The sequence below is a fragment of the Anser anser genome (assembly GCF_964211835.1).
Source record: "Anser anser genome assembly, contig: SUPER_W_unloc_3, whole genome shotgun sequence".
Taxonomy (NCBI): domain Eukaryota; kingdom Metazoa; phylum Chordata; class Aves; order Anseriformes; family Anatidae; genus Anser; species Anser anser.
This window is the reverse complement of record NW_028154229.1, coordinates 477,020-483,544: the sequence shown is the minus strand read 5'-3', so window position 1 is coordinate 483,544 and position 6,525 is coordinate 477,020.

Here is a 6,525-nt window from a genome sequence, read left to right as displayed (position 1 = left end):
CTACCTCCCCAAACTTCAACACAATAATGAATCATTTTTACTTTATCCTTTCCCCGCCTAAAAGGGGAATCACTCCAATTCTTAATCATTAACCCCAGTGGACTATCTGGGGGAATAGGGGGCAACCTAGCACTAGGCATTACCCCACCCATGGGACCAGAAGGCTTACTCTTCTTCTGTCCCATCTTCCGGAGCGCCTTCACACACACACACAGCCGCTTCCCCCTGGTCGTGGCCCAGTCCCTCGCGGGATGTGGGAACCGCACTACTGAGGGGTCCGCACTCACTTCATCCGCAATTGGACGTCTCACACAAACGCACTCCGGGATCACCAACCCCAACCGAACGGATCACCGGCCTACACTTACCCACCCCGTGGGTCTTCGTTCGGCCTTCGTGCACAAAGATTGCTTGGGGTTACCGGTTTCATTTGCTTGTGCCTAATTTTGGGTTCGTCAGTGAAGGGCTCGAGCGGGATTTCCCGTTCCCGGGGCCGCCAGAATCGGCGGGGCGCCTCCCCTAGAGGGATTCCCAGTCAATCCGCCTTCATCTGAGTCATGGCACCAAATTTGTTATAAGCGAGACCACGCAATTTTCTGGTCGAAGATAATTTATTAATTAAGTAAGCAGGCACAAGCAAAACAGCGCTGGGCGGCTGGGGAGTCTCCGCTCCACCACAGCACGCAACTTTCCCTTTTCAGTGTCGCCGTTTTATAGCATCCAAGTTTCGGCTTGTCAGGACTTGTTGAACCTTCTGAAGCTGTGCAGTTCCTTGTTGGGGGTCGTTGTTTTTCTTTCAATGATCATGCGTTGTGCTCGTGTTCAAGGGGGAGGGTGGTGAAGCGGCAAACACTATTTCACAGAGTCTTTGTTTTACCAAGGATGTTTATCCAACACCCCCTCCCCACTATCTACTTGCTTAGTCTTCCCCCTTAACAAGGTCGTAAATTGCAAAACCTTATCTTCTCAGCAGATTCTCTGAATTCCTTTTAAAGACAATGAACAAACACCCGCTAATTTATCACAGGCAGTACACCAGGGAAATTTGGTGTATGGTAACTGTGATATATGGAGTAATAATTCATGTTAAGAAGATGGTTGATGTTAATAAAGAAGGGGGAGATGTGGGAGTGTGGCCATGGGGGTCGACAAGCCCCATGGTTGGTGATAACATCAGACTCTTAACGATGAGGCCATCAGGAATGTAAAGAGTTTAGAGGGAACAAAGAAGGGTGATTCAGGAGACGCCATGCCGTCTCGGGTTGCTTGTTCTCCCGCCGTTAAGGCATGGAAATTGCTGGGGGTTTGCAGGTTGAAACTGTTAAAATTTGTTGTTTGGTGTTTTATGATAATCATATTATTAGTGTGGTTTCAAGGGTTAACGAAACGCGGGAAAAGACGGCCTCGCATGGGTTGGTGTCGATCACGTTTTGTTGCTTTCGGGAACTTTGTGGAGGGCAGAGCATGGGCAGAAGAAGAGGGAGCCGGTCGAAGCCGCCCATGCGGTCTGGACGAGATCCAGGAACCCACAGGGTCTGCGCAGGAACAAAAGGTTGCTAGCGGTGATGGGGGTGGGGGTGGGGAACCGTGGGCCTTCATCCCCACGACCCCACCGACCACCACCAAGAGACACTGTACAGGCGCCAAAAGGAGGAGTTTGTGAAAATATTAATTATAATACGAATGGGATAGGTCATACATATGTATAGGCGTACTTCGGTTTCTTATGAATATGTAAAAACAATCTTCTATATATTTAGAAAGTTCGACGGTTGTGTGTGCGTGTTGGTAGAGCGCAGACTCCCCGCACACCCAGTGCTGTTTACTTGCCTTTTATAAATATTACTAAATTCAGATTGAGTTTTATCTTCATTTATAACAGTAACCCTTGCACAGGGAAGTGCTTGGCAGTACACCAGGGAATCTGGTAAACTCATAGGTGTGCGGTACCCCTTGCATGGTAAAGCGTTTGGCAGTACACCCCCATTTTCCAGAATCGGAACATTAGTGTGTGGTACCCTGCAGGAGGGAAATTTCTGTAGCAGCACACTGACAAGGGCTAGGAAAAATGGGAAATATGAGTTCCAGGGGACAGGGAAATATCCCTGGGGGAGTGCCTACCGACAGTTCTTCCTGAAGAATTATAAGAAATTGGAAAAATAATCTGAAAATTAGAGGAGATGATAAAAGAAAAAAGAAAATGGTTAAATATTGTGTATTAGTCTGGACAAAAGAACCAATTAAGGAAACAGCAGTATTTTGGCCAAAATACGGGCCTGATGAAAATTCAGGCTTGAAATTTATGTGTAAATGTTGTGGTTTAACCCGGCTGGCAGCTAAACACCACACAGCCGTTCGCTCACCCTCCCCCCTCCCTCTCTGGGATGGGGGAGAGAAACGGGAAAGTGAAGCCGGTGAGTTGAGATAAAGACAGTTTATTAAGACAGGAATATAATAATAACAATAATAATAATAATAGTGATAATGATAATAGTATTAATAATAATAATGTGTAAGAAAACAAGTGATGCACAACGCAATTGCTCACCACCCGCTGACCGATGCCCAGCCTATCCCCGAGCAGCCGGCCCCCCACCCCGGCCAGCCACCCCTATATATTGTTTAGCATGACGTCAGATGGTATGGAATACCCCTTTGGCCAGTTTGGGTCAGCTGTCCTGGGTCTGTCCCCTCCCAGCTCCTGCTGCACCCCTAGCCTGCTCGCTGGCAGGACAGAGCGAGAAGCCGAAAAGTCCTTGGCCTGGTGTAAGCACTGCTCTGCAACAATTAAAACATCAGCATGTTATCAGCGCTCTTCTCATCCTAATCCAAAACATAGCACCCTACCAGCTACTATGAGGGAAAATTAACTCTGTCCTAACTGGAACCAGGACAGGCACATTTGAGACATATCCCAAAGGAAAACTTGTTTCTAAAATTTAAAGAGCTGTTATTTTTGGTAGAGCAGCGAGTTCACCCATATTGTATTATTCACATGCAGAGCCACACCTTGTTACCTGGTATTTTTGCAGAGGGTAACACACACGCTGACCAGCTAACTAATATGACCCTGACTGCTCCGGTGCCTAAGGTGCTGGAGCAAGCACGGTTATCCCATGCCTTTTTCCATCAATCCGCCAAAGCCTTGGCGAAACAATTCACTATATAGATCACTGACGCCAAACTGATTGTCCAAACATATCCTGACTGTCAACAACGTGGTTCGACCCAGTCTTTAATGGTAAACCATAGAGGTCTACAGTCCTTACAGTTATGGCAGACCAACGTCACGCATATTCCAGAACTTGGTCGCTTGAAATATGTTCACGTATCGGTAGATACTTTCTCTCATGCTATTTGGGCGACAGTTTCGGTGGGTGAACCTAGTCGCCACGTCCAGGCTCACTTCCGTGTTGCAATCGCAGCGCTAGGCATCCCAAAGGAAATAAAAACCAACAGTGGCCCTGCCTGTACTTGTCACTCTCTTCAAAACTTTTTTCAAACTTGGGGTATCCGACACATCACAGGCATTCCTCATTCCCCCACGGGTCAAGCCACTGTTGAGCGCACACATCGCACCTTGAAAACACTGCCAAATAAACAAAAAGGGGGAGACACCCAGGAAACACCACAGAACAGGTTGGGAAAGGCACTTCACATAATGAATCACCCATCATTACCCTTTCCTCACAAAGAGGTACCGCCCATAATAAAACATTACAAAAGTATGAATTCCACCCTGTCACAGGTGCCACAATCAGAGCAGGCCTTAGTAATGGTAAAAAAAATTAAATACAGGTCTTTGGGAGGGACCCCAACCTCTAATAACTTGGGGTCGAGGGCATGCTTGTGTCCCACAGGTCATGGACCAAGGTGGGTACCAGCAAGGGGGGTAAGGCCATGGTTGGCCTCCTCCTCACAATCGCCGCTGTCATCGGTTATTGCCAGCCCTGGGTCTCCATCCAACCACGCCGCAACATCTGGGTCACCCTCGCCAACATGACAGGACAAGAAGCGATGTGCCTGTCCCGGGCTAGTGCTAACGACCCATTCACGACATGTCTGGTGTGGAACCCGGCAGATAACAAAGACTGGACTGTCTACTTGCCGCAAGCGCCCCTAGAGCCACAGGAATTAGATATCCTGGGATGTGTAACAGCATCAGCATGTGTAAGGTTTAATTGCTCAGGCAAAAAAACAAATCATGAAACAAATGGTCAGTGCCGCACTTGCTCCTTATTGCAATGCATCTCTTTGCTGTAATTATACAAAACTATAATAGCATCCTTCCTTGCGCCAGGAGCCGCTCTGCTCGGCTGTGGGATCGACTGTGGAACGGACGCCCCTAGGTGCACCCCGAGCATTTTCCTCGGAGGGGTCTCCACTCTCAGCCGCTCACCACGGGAGTAGACAAGGACCTCCTGAAGCTGCAGACAAATTATTTTAAGTGATATTTTCTTGTGGTTTGAATGAGAAGTGCAAGAGGCCTCTTTGCGTGATTGTGTGATTGTGCTGTGCGAGTGAGATGCAGCATCGCTGCGAAGCAACATCCCTAGCGCTTAGTGGCTTGTCGACTGATGGTGATTCTATTAGGCACCCTACTTTACAATCGTAATTCTGCATGTGATTTTCACTTTGTTGCTTATTGTACCTTGCTTATTGCAATGTCTGCAGTGCTTGATAGAAGAATCTATAAAAAGCGTTTGGTTGGTTGAAAATAAAAAAGGGGGAATTGTGGGGAAGGAATTTGCAGGTGGCTTCGCGCTGTTTCACACATCCCTGAACTAGAGATAATGAGGAAGTAAGCGGTAGAAACAAAAACTTGAGCAAGGTCGAGATAAAGTAAATTGGCTGCAGTGTTAAAGATGAGCTTTGGGCAGTGGCCAATTGCTGGCTGGCTCAAGGTGTGTCTGAGGGTCTCTAACCAACTGTAAGACAGAGTTGGGCGCGTGGACAGCGTGTGGGGCTACGGGGAAAGTATATGTAGTAGTGAAAAAGGGCAATAAACGTCTCCTGTTCAAGAGCCATCAGGAGTCCGTGTCTTGCATCCCTTCACCCATCCACTTGAATGGGCGCTCTTTTTAGATAAATGTTGCAGGATTGGGCCTTTGGTGCACATGTGGAAGTATCCTGCACAGACATTTTTAACATCATTAAAAAATATAGCAGTCATAGACTTGTAACCCATCAAAATCTAAACACAGTAAAACTGCACTTATTACAGTATCGCCTAGGTGAATTTACATTGTTCATTTATGTGAAGGAAACAAAGGAAAGGAAATGTCTGTGTTCCTGTAATTACATGATAGCTGTAATTACTGTTTTGCTTATCCTTTTTCCTGTCCAAAACTCCAAAAGTATTTTTGCAACTCATCAGGGATTTGCACTGCTATTTTCCAACATACAGATGCTTCTCAAGTGTCTTCTCATCTTTTTGAACTGTCTCTTTCAACAGATCAGACTCTTTTCAGTTGCTTTTGTTCGCTTCAATCAACATAGTGAAGAAATACCCTTATCAAAGAATGTATCCTTAGCAACGCAGCAGCAGCCAAGCAATACTACCAGACCCTTACTCAGGAAGAATAAGAAGTAAGGGCTCTACGTACCAGCTTCAGCATCATTCCTGTTATCATAAAGCTTAATACACAGCAAGATGGCCGACCTACGGGTCATGTTGCTCTCTACATAGCACTTCTGTTACAGCACTTCATTATCAAAGCCCTTTTCACATTAATTTATAAAACACAGCAAAGACAAAGATCTCTTTTGCTTATTAAATCAAGGAAACCATTTCATCTACAAGTGCATTCTCAGCGCACTGCACACCTCATAGCTAGCTGACATGAGGTGGTGCTCACCAACACGCAGCACAAGAACAAAAGCACAACACAAATACATAAAGCTTAAGCACAGGCCCTTCACCTACTCCCAGCTCGTATTTCCCAAGCGAGCTCTGACTCTTTTACCAAGAATATAGTTTGTTTTTAAAGTAGTCAGACCTCTGGAGTCTAGTGTAAAAGAAATACAGACTCTTGCTTACCATCCCAGTCACTGCTGGTCAGTAGGGACTTTTGAAACGGTTGACCACCGTGCTTCACTTTCTTTTAGATCATTTTATCTGTAGTGTGATCAACTTTCAGAGCTCTCAGCATAGCACAGAGGCTTTTAAAAGAAGCTTTGTGCATTCATGCATTACAAAATCAAAATCCAAGTCCAATTTGGATTTAAACACCCTCCCAAAACAGAAAAACATCCCTCACAGAGGATGAGCACTTTAAACCCCAAATCCTTGTAATCTAAATAAGTGTCCTGGTTTCGGCTAGGATAAAGTTAATTTTCCTCCTCGTAGCTGGTAGGGTGCTGTGCTTTGGATTTAGGATGAGAAGAGCGCTGATAACATGCTGATGTTTTAATTGTTGCAGAGCAGTGCTTACACCAGGCCAAGGACTTTTCAGCTTCTCGCTCTGTCCTGCCAGCGAGCAGGCTGGGGGTGCAGCAGGAGCTGGGAGGGGACAGACCCAGGGC